The 15,133-nt window shown below is 40.2% G+C and overlaps 1 long non-coding RNA gene across 7 annotated transcripts in view; it reads left to right on the top strand.

Annotated features, from left to right (window-relative positions):
* Positions 1 to 13,130: 13,130 nt before the first annotated feature.
* LOC112428728 (uncharacterized) overlaps positions 13,131 to 15,133 on the top strand; it is a 74,684-nt gene continuing 72,681 nt past the window's right edge. For all 7 annotated transcript variants that reach the window (XR_011626257.1, XR_011626255.1, XR_011626258.1 and 4 more), the window contains exon 1: positions 13,131 to 13,244. This is a non-coding gene — a long non-coding RNA (uncharacterized lncRNA). The remainder of the gene's footprint in view (positions 13,245 to 15,133) is intronic.

Raw genomic sequence — 15,133 nt, 5'->3', positions numbered from 1 at the left:
ACAGTGAAACCCTGTCTCTACTAAAAATACAAAAAATTAGCTGGGTGTGGTAGGGGGTGCCTGTAGTCCCAGCTACCCAGGAGGCTGAGGCAGGAGAATGGTGTGAACCTGGGAGGCAGAGCTTGCAGTGAACAGAGATCATGCCACTGCACTCCAGCCTGGGCAACAGAGTGAGACTCTGTCTCAAAAAAAAAAACAAACAAAACAAAACAAAACAAAACAAAAAAAACCTACACGCCAACATATAAGTAAGAACATGGATAATGGAGTTAAGCTATTCTAAGGTACTTGCATTATTAGCAGAAAGAGTATAAAAATATCAGTTAACATTAAGTTTAAACAAGTTCAAATCATATTGTAGTTTCTAGACTGACCACCAAAAGAATTATAAAAGAGAACATAGCTTCCAAACTATTAAAGGAAGAATATTAAAAGAATAAAGCATATTCAATTCAAAAGAAGACAACCAAAGAGATTAAAAGAAACATAAAACAAGAAGGACAAATGGTATGCACATAGCAAGGTGGCAGTTTTAATCCAAATATATGAGACAGTAAGAAAAAACACCCCACTATAAACCACTTTAATGAGAAATCTAAAACGTAAGTATTCAAAAAGGTTGAAACTAAACTAAAATTATGGAAAAAATATTTAGTTATTGCTAGTGTAAAATGACTTCCAGGAATATTCCCACCCATTGCTGCTACTTTACTCAGGATCATAATGCAGAGGGGCAGGCCAGAGAATGTATTGTGCTGCAAAAATGTCTTGTGGGGCCCAGAACTGAAAATATGTGGCATATGGGTAAACAAGGTTTTTGGTGTATAGAACCAAAGTTAACCTTATAAAAAAGTTTCTAATAACTAGCTATGGAAGTAGAGGATTCATTTCTCACCAATACCTAGTCAAAACAGAATTTTGACTGGATAAGTTAGCATAAACAATTGCAAACATACCATACATATATATTTTTTTCTTTGATGGATATCACTTGAAGTAAAATTTATCAACATTCTTATTTGTAGGAAATAAACATACAACATACTATAAGCAGTGAGTAATGTTTTGTGAAGTCGTGTAGTGTTTATCCCATCTTATTACATCTTATTAGGTATCTGACACTTCTCACCCTGACAGAGTTGAGTAGTTCCATGAAACAGTACTCAAAATTAGCATCTACATGGTGAAATGACCTGAAGAAACATGTGGCTGTAATAAAATGTTTACACATATTCATTCATAAATCAATGTGTATCATATTAATTTGATTATGAGTTTGCTTATCTCAATCCAATATAGCAGTCATTTTAAAGTGCATTGAAGTCATTCTTGCATATCTTCAATTTTAGATTATTTTTGGCATATTAATGATTATACCAAAATTCAAATATAATGAAAAGAAAGTACCTTATTGGAAGATAATAATCTAAACTTAAAAAAAAGACAAAAACTTCAAAATGTCAAAAATTTATTTCATTATGTTGCAATGAAAAATAAAATTCTAAGCCTGATGGTCAAAATCATAACAATGCCTAAAAGAATTATGATAGCTAAGAAAATATTGATAATGAAATCAACAAGAGAGGAGATTCTGAAGATTAGAAGAATATTCTGAAACAAAATGGAAAAGCAGAAGGAAGATAAAAGTAATAGTAAATAAAAGTGTAATTCATATGTTCAATAAGGAACACATGAAAGTCAGCAGCAAGTTCATTTTGATGAATTATTTAACTTCAGTAAGTATGGTGATCTTTCATTGTTATCTGATACAATGAACAGCAATCCTATTTAATTCTATTTAATTACAGGGCCTTTTTTTCAAAGAAATCTATTAATAATAGTAGAGAATCTGCTTATAATAGAGAATCAGACAAAATATACAATATATTTTTCTAACAATTTGAAAAGGAAAATTAATGATATCATTGTTACCCAATCTGGTTAAAGTTTGCCTACATTGTTTTGTTTCTAATTAGTTACTAACATGACAGATATTGCAATAATCAGATCAACTTTCAGGCTATTAAAATGCATTGAAACCTTTGAGACTCATGATAATGCATACAGTATAAGAATGTTTATTTGGATTACATATAGATCAAATAAAAATGAAATCGATCGATATCTTTAAGAACATACAGATACAATTTTGAAGGGATAAAAATAGTGTCTGGTGTTGGTATTCAACTTTTATGTGAAGGTGTTCAGTTAAGGTGGTTCACACCTGTAATCTCAGTGCTTTGGGAGGCCACAGCAGGAGGGTCACTTGAGGCCAGGAGTTCAAGACCAGCCTTGGCAACATAGCCAGACCCCCATCTCTACGAAAAATAAAATTAGGCATGATAGTGCATGCCTGTAGTTCCAGCTACTCATGAGGCTTAGGCAGAAGGATCGCTTGAACTCAGGAGTTTGAGGTAACAGTGAGGTATGATTATGCCACTGCACTCCAGGGTGGGCAACAGAGCAAAACTCTGTCTCAAAAAAAAAGGAAAAAAAAAAAATCTAATTTTTTTTTTTTAAAGATGGAGTTTCCCTCTTGTTGCCCAGGCTGGAGTACAATGGTGTGATCTCGGCTCACTGCAAACTCTGCCTCCTGGGTTCAAGTGATTCTCCTGCCTCAGCTTCCCGAGTAGCGGGATTACAGGCATGTGCCACCATGCCTGGCTAATATTTTGTATTTTTAGTAGAGATGGGATTTCTCCATGTTGGTCAGGCTGGTCTCGAACTCCCAACCTCAAGTGATCTGCCCACCTCAGCCTTCCAGTGTGCTGGGATTACAGGTGTGAGTCACCACATCTAACCAAAAAAGTCAAAGTTTTTTACATGAAAGAGGCTTTCCTTTTGAGTATCATTATACAAATTTAGGTTCTTCAAATAATGGCTATTTAATAGCCACCATCAAACTAAGTGCTATATTAGCACTCAGAGAAATGTAAAAATGAAAATACAGCTTTCTTATTCATGACAATTTATGAAAAATTAAATGAAATCATTATTAATTGAAATAATGACCAATGAAATTATGAGTCAGAGAAATTAGCCAGATACTGAAAACTACTCCATTGTAGAATTCATACCAGATGTGGCAAACCATGACCAGTGTACCATTATTTTGTACTACTGTTAAAGCAGAAAACTTTTTGGGCAATTTTTAATTATTTTCACTAACTACAAACATCTATGTGAGAATTGATTCAATGTAACAGAAACAAGTTCTGGATAAGTCTAACCTGTTTCTTTTTCTTTTCCTTTCTTTCTTTTTTCTTTTTCTTTTTCTTTTTTTTTTTTTTTTTTTTTTTTTTTTTTTTTTTTTTTGAGACAGAATCTCACTCTGTTGCCCAGGTTGAGTGCAGTGGCGTGATCTCATTTCACAGCAATTTCTGCCTCCCGGGTTCAAGCGATTCTCCTGCCTCAGCCTCCTGAGTAGCTAGGATTATAGGCACATGCCACCATGCCCAGCTAATTTTTAAATTTTTAGTAGAGACGGGATTTCACCATGTTAACCAGGCTGATCTCGAACTCCTGACCTCAAGTGATCCGCCTGCTTCGGCCTCCCAAAGTGCTGGGATTACAGGGATGAGCCACTGTGCCTGGCACAAGTATAACCTGTTTCTAAACAAAATTCACAGCAGTTCACACCAAAGGTTGCTGTTTTTTTTTGTTTGTTTGTTTGTTTTTTTTTTTTTGAGATGGAATTAAAAAGCTGTTCAAACCTTGCAGGATAGTATGATGACCTTTTTAGGAGTCTAGAATAAAATTTTGAAGACTCATAAAAGAAGCCAATCACAAGTGCAATGTAAAAAGTTTTATTTAAAAAGTTGATGTCTTAAAAAAATAAATAAAATAAAAAAATAAAATAAAAAGTTGGTATCTTTCAGATGTGCCTCACCTAGCACTAGTCTTCCACTCACTATCCTTCAAAAAACGAGAGGTTCATGCCCTTGGTTTTCTTTCTGCTTGACTGAATTTCATCCTCCTTTTCTTCTCCAGTTATCTTTTGCATAGCCCACTCTCTGGCTGTAGGCTCATCTTTCACTCTCTTATCTTCTCACCTTACGTCTTTTCATTCGAAAACCTCATTTAACCATAACTCCAAATATAATCTTGATTTTATCGACGCACTAATTTCTCTCCTGACTGCTATTTCTGTATTTCCACCTGCTTACTGAACCTCCCTACAGCAACACACTGTCTCTATTTCAAATACAAATATTGAAAACTAAACTCATCGCGAGTCATCCATCCTATACCCATTTGTTTGAACATCTACTAACTGGTGGGCTCTTTCATTCTGGGGATATAAAAATCAGGTGGCTTAGTCCCTGCTCTCAAAAAACTCATAGTCTGGAGAAAAAGGAAGATCTGTGAATAATTGCCTGAATGTGCCCAGTGTGCTCCAGGGGAATGTACTGTGGCTCCCTAGTCCTTAGTTTAGGGTGTCTCCCTCCTCCCAGCTCCTTGGGCATAGTTCTCTTTGGCTTATCCTTTTCCTGCCACCTCCTATGGAGGCAAACCAAGGCTTGTTAATTGCAGTCCTTTTCAGTCTCTTGGCCACCACTGCCCTTGTTTTCACAGTAATTATGGCTTCATATCAGCCTTTGAAAAGGGTTTTTTTCTGATGCTAGCTTTTTGCTCGCCATCCATTTTATATATACAGCCAGAAGTAGGATGCAAAAACACAGCTCCAGGGCCATCGCCCCAGGCCAAATACAGCTCAATGGCTCTCACTCTCCAGAGAATCAAGGAACCAAATCCAAATTCTCACTCGATACTGAAAGATGGCACCTTCCCACTGGGTTCCCACTGATCTCCTACACACACGCACACACGCACAAACACACACTCCCTTTCCCATGTAATGTTGGACTCAGGCACACTGGGTGGGCACAGACCATCCTTGAGTGAAATGTGGGCATGTCTGCCTCACCTCCTGGAGCATGCATTTGGGTACTGCAGGAGCAGGATGCAGGCTATGCTACATGCTCTGCCTCCATCCCCTGCCACATACACACTATATAAAGCAGAGTCCAGAAGACATGTGGTGTCCAGCAAATGCTTTCTGAATTGACAGACATGCTTTAGAAGTTTCACTGGCTCAAAGCAGTGAAGAGAAATCAACACACTCATTAAAGAGAGGCAGTGCTGGGTGACGGTAAATGCTGTGTATTCTGCGAAGGCCAGGGCAGTGTGCGATGTCGGCCAACACATCAGAGCAAGGGATGCCGGAGCAGTCTCCATGAAAAGCAAGGAAACCAAGGCTTGGAGAGATTAGGGAAAGAGCAAGTCCTAGGTAACAGCCTACAGCTGGGCAGAATTGGGGCTCAGGTCTCTGGCACCCCAGCCTCATTGTCTTTCCAATACAACATGATGCCTACAAGATTTCCTGTTACAGTGACAGACCATTTAGTTAGTCTGTCAATTTGATTGTATTTTGCTATGGCACACATCTCCAGGAAAACAGACAAACAAACTTAGGCCTCATTTTATTAAGGTTTCCATAAAATCTCAGAAGCATTATCCTAAAGACATTCAGATGTTCTGGAAAGCTCCATGAAGAATTTGGGTTTGGGGAACTGTCGTGTGGGAAGGGCCTTCAGTGATGCCCTCACCCACCCACCATGGGAAAGGAATCCTGATGGGGGCTCACCTATTTCTGTTTGAAGGACCTTTAGGGGTGGAGACTGAGAGTCTCAATTGTAGTAGCATAGACTATTTGCTGTGTGAGCTACAGTGCTTAACTTCCCTGAGCCTCAGTTTTCTCTATTTTATATATATTTTTTTGAGACAGAGTCTCACTGTGTCACCTAGGCTGCAGTGCAATGGTGCAATTTTGGCTCAATACAACCTCTGTCTCCCAGGTTCAAGCAATTCTCCTGCCTCAGCCTCCTCCTGAGTAGCTGGGACTACAGGTGCACACTGCAATGCCCGGCTAATTTTTGTTTGTTTGTTTGTATTTTAGTAGAGATGGGGTTTCACCATGTTGCCCAGGCTCGTCTCAAACTCCTGGGCAGATTGCCTTCTACAAAATAGGAGTGGAGGAACTAAATGTTCTACAAATGTCCATACTTTCTCACCCTTAGCTTTGAAATTCCAGCAGCCTAATGCTTCTGTGACAGAGACACCTCTGGGGCCCATCTCATTGCTGAGTAGTTCCTAATTGTTAGGTTGGGTGGAGCACACATCTGCCCTTTGGACAGGAAGCTGCCTTCACATAATGTGAGGGGAATCAATGGGCAACGGAAGGACTGTCGTCTCTCCCTCCGGTGGCTGACCTGATTGTCAGCCCCAGGCACAATGTAGAGTCTGTTCACCCTTGGCTGCCCTTGAGGAAATGAAGATTTCCCCCCAGTCTCTCCAGTTTTCTTCCCACCGCTGGTGAGCTCTTTAATTACGCCCTGTCACAAACACTGACCTGGTCAAAGGAAAAATGCCATCAGGTGGCTCAGGCCCAGTGACAGCAAAGAGGAGATGCCCTTCAGACCTTATTTCTTGTCTGGTGAGGGCCTCCCCTCCATGACAACAAAGGTGAATTGATAGACCCTTCACCGAGAAGGGAGAGATGATGCCGGCTGCTGTGACAGCCATGTGGAGAGGGCACAGGGAGCAGGGCCTCTGAACTTTGATCCATGTAGGGCAGATTTCTAAAAGCCCTTCTGCCTGATTGCATTCCTTGATTTCCTTGATAAGGGTTCACAAAAAAGACTGTGACCTCAGCATGGCCTCAGGTGCACTGCTCTACTGGACTGTGGCACCTCCAAGCAGCGTCACAGCCTGCAATGTGAAACAGGTAATGGAAGTGTGTCATCTAAATTTAATTCCAAAATGAAAGTCACCTTTCAGGCCACATTACCTGTATAATCAGAGGACTGCCTCTTGGAAAGGACCATTTTCCTTGGGAAATTGCACTATATCAGTGATGAAAGGGCCTGTCGAAATCACCTAGGCCATATGCTACCATTCCTCCTCTTTCTTTGCATCAACCTTATCATCCAAACTAGCACTTACTGAGAACTGATTGCATACTAAGCACTCTCCTAAATGTTTTACACGTATTATTTCATTTAATCTTCACAACAATTTTGTGAGATAGAGCCTGTAATTATCTTCATTTTGCAGTTGAGGAAACTCAGGTCTAGAGAGATGGAATAATTTGGTTTTGGTCACGCAAGTAAGAAAATTGTGGAACCAGAAAGTGGTAGGGCCTGGATGTGAAATTAAATCCCAGAGAGAAGAAACGACATGCAGACAGTGATTCAAACATGCAACACAATCCAGGTCTTCTGGTCCCTACTGCCCCTCTCTAAGAGCTTGGGGACCTGAGCTTTGGAGGGATTAAGGATATAAGGCTTAGAATCAGACAAGACTAAGATATTTAATTCTACTAATTCTATAATCTTGAATAAGTTAGTTCATATCTCTGAGTCCCAGTCTTTTTCTTCTATACAATGGAGATAGCAACACCAACTCAGGGTAATTATGAGTATTTGATAAAATTATTTGAAGGTTCTTTAGAATTGGAGAAATTGGTAAAGTTGAGAAGGAATAGCCAGGACTAACCAGCAATAGGATAAATTGGTGGATGTTTCAGGAAGGAGAAAGTGGTTGATGAAGCCAAGGACTACCGCAAGGTGCACTAAGAGGAAGAATGGGAAGAATACACTGGATTAGTCAAATGGAGGATAATAAGGACCTCAGCAAGAATAGGTTTCAACAGGTTTCTTTCTTTTCTTTTTCTTTTTTTTCTTTCTCTTTCTTTCTTTCTTGCTTGCTTTCTTTCTTTCTCCTTTCTTCCTTCCTTCCTTCCTTTCTCTCTTTTCCCTTCCTTCCCTCCCTCCCTCCCTCCTTCCTTCCCTTCTTTCTTTCTTTCTTTCTCTTCCTTTCTTCCTTTCTCTCTTACTTTCTTTCTTCTTTCTTTCTCTCTTCTTTCTCTCCTTCCTTCCTTCTCTTTCTCTTTCCTTCTTTCTCCCTCCTTCCTTCCTTCCTTCCTTCCTTCCTTCCTTCCTTCCTTCCTTCCTTCCTTCCTTCCTTCTCTCTCTCTCTCTGTCTCTTTTTCTGTCATGGAGTACAGAGGCAGCAAAACCTCCTTGAGTGGACCAAGGAGTGATTGAGCAATGAAGCAGTGGATAATCTATCTGTGAAAGGATAAAGACAGGATAGCAACCAAGGAGGAAATGAAATCTGGGATGGGAATGGATTGCTTTTTAAAGAGGGAGAAACTCGATCATGTTTGGATGTTGATGGAAAGATAAAAGTTTCCTGGGGAGGTGGGAAGAGATGTGAATCAGAGCACAGGTGAAAGGAGGTCAGCCTTTCATAAAAGGAGAGACATTTCCTCAAAATACATCGTAGAGGAAAGAGACCATAAACATCCTCTCCCTGAGAATGTTCGCTGATAAGGGAGCTGAAATCCCCTTGAAATGCATCTGTGGTTCTATTCCAATTTTAAAGGGAACTGCTTCTCAAAATAGCAAATGAGGCATGGACTGCCCTCATGAACAGAGACTCTCTCAGCCTAAATACTGGAATATCTACCAACAGACAGGCAATAGATGAGCGAGGCATCCTGGTGTTAGGGAAAAATGAGGACTATGAGAAACAGATGTTTGGGTCTTACCTCTGCCATTGACTCATTCTGTAATTTACTTTGGGCCGATCTTCTTAATCTGTCTGACTCAGTTTGTAAAGTGAGGAGAATAGTCACTCGTATTTATTAGGTTGCTCTGAAGACTAGATATTAATGTATCTCACATGTAATGGGCACTCCATAAATTTCAGGTTTCATTTTAGAAAATTTCATCTTTTACAACATCAGTATTTGACCCTTATCATGAAAAATTGGAATGAACACACAGCTGATAATAATGCAACACACCTGGGTGTCATGATCCCTGGGCTGGCAAGTTCTGTGTTAAATATTAGTCTAGTGGTTCCACTTTTCCTTTAAAGCTCATCTCAGTTTGCTACTACATTTTGATCAACGTGTAAAGTGAATATTTGTTGAAACTGAGGGTGCCAGTGATCACAGAGAAATCATTTAGAGGGAAGATGAAACTAAATGGGTTGAACAAAAGCTAGTTCCCCTGCTGAGTATAAGAAGTGGTTCCTGGAGTTTAGGGTGAATAATTATATTCTTTTTCCTTTTCTGCAGTTTGGTTACCATTGAGAAACAGGATATAGGAGTCAGGAAGTTAGAGGTAAAATTATCAATTTTATGAGTGTGGGGTAAGATTGGAGAACTGGGTCTTGTATTTGCCTTGCAATTGAGCTTAAAGATGCTGTCCCACAGCTTCAGGGTTTCTTTCCATCACCTTTCTCAGGGACAACACCTGCCATGGTTAGCTAATGTCATGGAGTGGCAGAGAACTGCTGCGTCCTGCAGACTGCTGATCCAAAGTGACAGCCAGCCAACGGAGCTGTGCAGCACACACACTCAAAAACAGAGGCTTCTCAGGGAGGAAGGGCATGAAGGAGGTAGAAAGGAGAATGTAAGTCAGTGTTGCTTCAAATTGCTTCATCCTGGGAGGCCAAATTCCCTCTTGGAAACATGAAGATGGGTAATAAAAACTCTCATCACCACCTCAATAGGGTATCAAGTGAAATCGAATGCTGCACCTAATGGGCTGATAGATGGGTGTGGTCTAGGTGGTGAACGATTCTGTACAAATGGTGACATGGTGCAAAACACCAATCCAAGGAACTGAAATGTCCTGTGGATCTTAGAGATACCTTGATACACAGTTATAGTGTGGTAGTTAATAATTACTGCTAAGGCCATAAAAAAGAATGAGATCATGTCCTCTGCAGGGACATGGATGGAGCTGGAGGCCGTTATCCTTAGCAAACTAATGCAGGATCAGAAAACCAAATACTGCATGTTCTCATTTCCAAGTGGGAGCTAAATGATGAGAACACGTGGACACATAGAGGGGAGCAGCACACACTGGGAACTATCGGAGGATGGAGGGGTGGAGGAGGGAGAGAATCAGGAAAAATAACAAATGGGTACTAGGCTTAGTACCAGGATAGTGAAAAACTCTGTACAATAAACCCCCATGACACAAGTTTACTTATGGAACAAACCTGCTCATGTACCCCTGAATTTAAAATAAAAGTGAAATAAAAATAACAATAATAATTGCTGATAAGTACTTTGGTGTTGTTTTAATTTTTCAGCCATTCATCAATGCCACTTAAAACTCTTGATTGTTATTACAATTGAGGAAATCCAGAAAAGACCAGAGAGATGAAGAGTTAGGATTCAAGTCTGGGTCTTCTAATATCCAGGCCAGAATTTTCTGGAGGAGAAGTAAATCGCATGAGGAAAACTAAAAGTGTGGAAATGTGGCTAAGTCCTACCATTAAGTAGTTTCGTAAGACTACCACCATTTCAGGTACCCCTAACCCGACAAGCCCAGAGGGACTAGTACAGCTGTCAGTCAGCAGAGGCCTAAGCAGAGAACAGTTTGAAGACCAGCTCTCTGGAGAGAAAAGAGCATATTAATGATACGATCTGCATATTCTTAACAAGGCAGCCTTGGAGAAATTAAGTGTAAAGGAGTAGTGTGCCGCTCAGAGCTAATTTATAACCTATTCAAGGCAAAAAGATCTTAAAGATAATGAGGATGAAAGTTAACATTTTTGAGAAATTTTTCACATGCCAGCAAATGTGCTAGTTGCGTTTCATGGATTTTACCATTTAATCCTTATGGAGGCTTAAGAGTTAGGTTCTAAGATTGTCTGCATTCCTACACATGAGGAACCTCTGTCGACTCAGAGGCTGGGAGCCTCTGACCATTCCTCACCACTGAGTTTCCTCCCATCTTACACCTGCGCATTTGCTATTCTTGCTTTCTGGAACAATTCCTCCCTAAATCTCTCATGGCTGACCTTTCACATGCTTCGAATGTGTGCTCACATGTATGTCACTTCCTCAGGGAGGACCTGACACCCAGACTTAAACAGCATCCCAATTTGCTCCCCAATGCCCAACTCTGCTCTGTTTCCTTTTATAGCGTTTATCACCACTTGAAATTATATCACACACATGTGTTTACTGCCTGTCACTCACTATTACTAGAAGGTAAACTCCACGAAGACAAGGAATTGATCCAATTTACCACTGTCTCCCCTGCTTTATGAACCTTGCACATAACCTTTATGAGCCTTTATTGAGCACCTACTATGACCCTTGCACATAGTAGTTGTTCAATAAACATTTGCCTGAAGTGCCCCTCTTGGCAAACAGTGGAACGCACACACAGGCTAGCATCTTGCTTCAGTGTCTGTGACCCTAACCAGTGCTCCCTAACCACTGCTCACACTGCCCTTCAGGCCAGTACAAGCTTCCCTGAAGAATCCCACTCTGCTTCAAAGTATCAGTGCCTACAGGTCAGTGAAAAAAGTTTTCCTCCGCAGGTCATTGGGCTGATTAATTTTTTTTTTTTTTTCTGAGACGGAGTCTCGCTCTGTTGTCCAGGCTGGAGTGCAGTGGCGTGATCTCAGCTCAGTGCAAGCTCCGCCTCCCGGGTTCACACCATTCTCCTGCCTCAGCCTCCCCAGTAATTGGGACTACAGGCGCCCGCCACCACGCCTGGCTAATTTTTTCTATTTTTTAGTAGAGACAGGGTTTCACCGTGTTAGCCAGGATGGTCTTGATCTCCTGACCTCGTGATCCGCCCGCCTCACCCTCCCAAAGTGCTGCGGTTACAGTGAGCCACCACGCCCGGCCTGGGCTGATTAATTTAAAGCTGGAGAACTGAGACTCATCAGAAGCTCTCTTGGAGAGTACATTCTGTCTGTTGTTATTTCTTCGAATATTTCTTCCTCTACTTCTCTCTGTTTTTTGTTTTGTTTTGTTTTGTTTTTTAATTTCAGGAATTCCTACTAAGCAGTTACTGAAACTTTTGAATCTGCCTTCCATATAACCTTTTTTTAAAATATAGTTTCTATCTCCCTGTCCATTTCTGTTCCTTTCTGGGGACTTGGCTTAAACGTCACCTTATTAATTTGGTCTTTAGCTGCCTTCTGCTATTTATTTCAAACATTAAGTTTTCCAGCTGATCGTTTATAGATGCAATATCTGCTGTTATCTCTTGGAGAATATTAACATATCAATCTGAAACGACTTGACTATTTACTTGGATGGCAGTTGCTCCCTTTGTTGGGTTTGTAAATCCCCTTTCGGGGTACTCATTTGTTCCCGACATTTGATCATGCTTGTGTGTGTTCCTGCCTCTGAATCTGAGAACCTGCATCCAGCATAAGTGCAGGCTTTGTTACTACAGCCTGCTCCCAGTGATTGTAAGGTGAGATAGGAACACAACCCACAGGTGTCCTACTGGCTGCTCCCACTGCGTGTCCCCATGCACAGAGCACTGCCTCCTTCTCTGGCCCCAGGCACCCCATTGACAGCTCCTACCTCTAAGTAGCCCCCTCTGCTGTCTACTCTCTGGTACAAGAGGGATTCCCTGCATCTACCGTGACCTCCCAATTTCCTGATGGTGGCCACAAGGCTATGGATGCTGCAGCCTGCTCCAGCTGCTCTGCCTGCTCTGCCTGCTGACAGCTTCCCAGCAGAGCTCCTCAAGAGCCGATACCCCAGGGGCAGCAGTCCTTCCACTCTGAATCCTTCATTCTGTGAGACACTCCTCTAATCTGATCCCAGCTGCCATCTCTTTCAGAGATTCTGTCTAATGACTGGAAAGGTCTTTTTGCTGTCTTGACCTGTGCTCTTTGCACACACATATATCTCCTTAGCATTTGGTAGTTTCCTGGATTTAAAAAGAAATCCCTAGTGCCAAACCTTGAAAAAAAGAACACAAACAAACAAAAACTTTTAATAATTTGAAAAATGAATAATAAAAATTTAAATGTCCATGATATAGTCCCCTTTAAGTGTCTCTGAGATATCTGGGTTGCCAAATGTGAAATCCTGGACACTTACTCAGTGATACATTTACCATTAGCCCAAGGATGTAAAGCCTCATGTAATCTGTGTAGCCACTGTGCATATGAGCAACCCTCAGAGAGTCCAAGGAAAGAGCATGTTGGGGCAGCCCTGGTTCTGAATGATGTAATCCTATAGGACATTCTGTCACAGAACCCATTAGACAACAAACATAGTTACCTTTCAAAGTCGCTTCCATGGTAAGCCTCATGAGGGCAGAGGCCATATTATACTCACCAAATATCACTTTGGCACCTTGCAGTAGAAATGCAGTTTTCCACTCAAATATTCTCTAGAGGTGAGTTGATGTTATTTTCTGACATTAAAATGATTCGTGAATCATTTTGCAAAGATCATAGTCAAATATTATTTACCAGACCTTAATTGATTCAATAAGTTATCTACACTCAGTAGGTTGATTGTAAACTAAGAAGGATAGATTGTTTGATTTTTTTTTGTAATTTAAAAATATTTGTTATACCACCTCTATAAAAAACATATGCCCTTTTATAAGATAAGAAATCAATTCATAAATATACTAGCATAGCAAGTGATAACCCCTCTGAGCCCATCAGTCAACAAAAATCAGAATTAACAATTTCCAACTGTACAGGGAAATAAGAAGAAATGCGCTCCGGTGGAGCCAAAAATCACAAAGAGTCTCTGAATGTAAAACAAAAAGAAGATAAGATCATATTAATACAAGAACCAAATACAGGGTTAGTATTTAGATACCAACCACAAAAAATCAAGGGCAAACATTTAAGGCTATTAAATGTTTATTACAAACTTGGTATGAACTTGTTTAGTCCTTACAACAACTCTATTAAGTATCTATCTACTATCCCTATTTTACAAGTGAGGCCCAGGGAGGTGAAGTAACTTGCCCAGAGTCACACAGCTAGTAGGTGATGAAGCTGGGATACAAATCCACACTGCCTGGTTCTAGAGCTCATGTCTTGACTACTGTATACTCTACTGAACTCTCTGAGACTTGACTCTTCGATGCCATGTTATGCTATGCCGTAATGTACAAACATCATACTGCCATTCAATGGAAGGATTAGAACATCACCAAGAATGACAGTTTTATTTCTTCCTTTCTGGTCCTTATTCTTATTTTGTTTCATTCTGCATTAACTTATGCCTCATATTCAATGTTAATTACAATTGGCGGACGTCTCTGTCCTGAGTTGTTCCTGCCTATGATGGAAATGTGTGACTGCTTCACCAGTAAGGAAGATGTTTACCATAAATTTGTAATTAGAAGTTCTTTACTAAGTTAAAAGAGTTTCCTTTCTAATAGCTTACTAAGAGATTTTGTTTTGCATTCTTCTGACTATTTATATGTATCAAATTTAGCCAAATGATTTCCTGTACCTACTGAAAGGATCACATGTTTTTCTTTCTGTTTTTAATGTATCAAATAAGATGATCTATTCCTTGAGATTTTTGTAAAAAAAACTCACCTTGAAATTTGTCTAGACCTGGTTGTCAACTATTAAAAAACATTTTACTGAAATATATTATTAGAGCTTGGGCCACGTGATGAAATCCCTCTCTCTACAAAAAATACAAAAATTTAGCCAGGCATGATGGTGCTCACCTATAGTCCCAGCTACTCCAAGGCTGAAGTTGGAGGATCACCTGTGCCCGGGAGGTTAAGGCTGCAGTAAGCTGAGATCATGCCATGTCACTCCACAATAATTTCTACATATCTATGAATGTTCACAAAGTTAATATACCTTTATTCTCAGTGCTCTGCAAAGAAAAAGAACGTTACCAGCACCCCAGAAAACTCCTTCATATCCCTTTCAATCACTGTCTCCTCCTCCATCAGAGACAGCCTCTGTTCTAACTTCAAATAGCATGGACTAATTTACCTGCTTTTGTGCGTTATGTAAATTGAATAGGACAAGATATACACTTTCTGTGTCTGAAAGTTTTTGCCCAATGCTATGTTTTGCAAAATGCATCCATGTCGTCACGTCGGTGTAGATAATTCCTTCTCATTGCTACACAGTTTTACTTTGTGTGAATGAGACTATTTTTTCATTCTGTTCTTGAGGGACTCTGGAAGTAGTTTCCAGTTTGGAGTTCTTACAGACAGTGTTATTTCTAACAATCTAGTACATGACCTCCTGTCCTTTTATTAAAGAGGGAGGTGTGTTGTGGGAACTACTTTTT

This window comes from Macaca nemestrina, chromosome 7 (assembly GCF_043159975.1).
Source record: "Macaca nemestrina isolate mMacNem1 chromosome 7, mMacNem.hap1, whole genome shotgun sequence".
NCBI lineage: Eukaryota > Metazoa > Chordata > Mammalia > Primates > Cercopithecidae > Macaca > Macaca nemestrina.
This window is presented reverse-complemented; position numbering and strand designations above follow the sequence as displayed.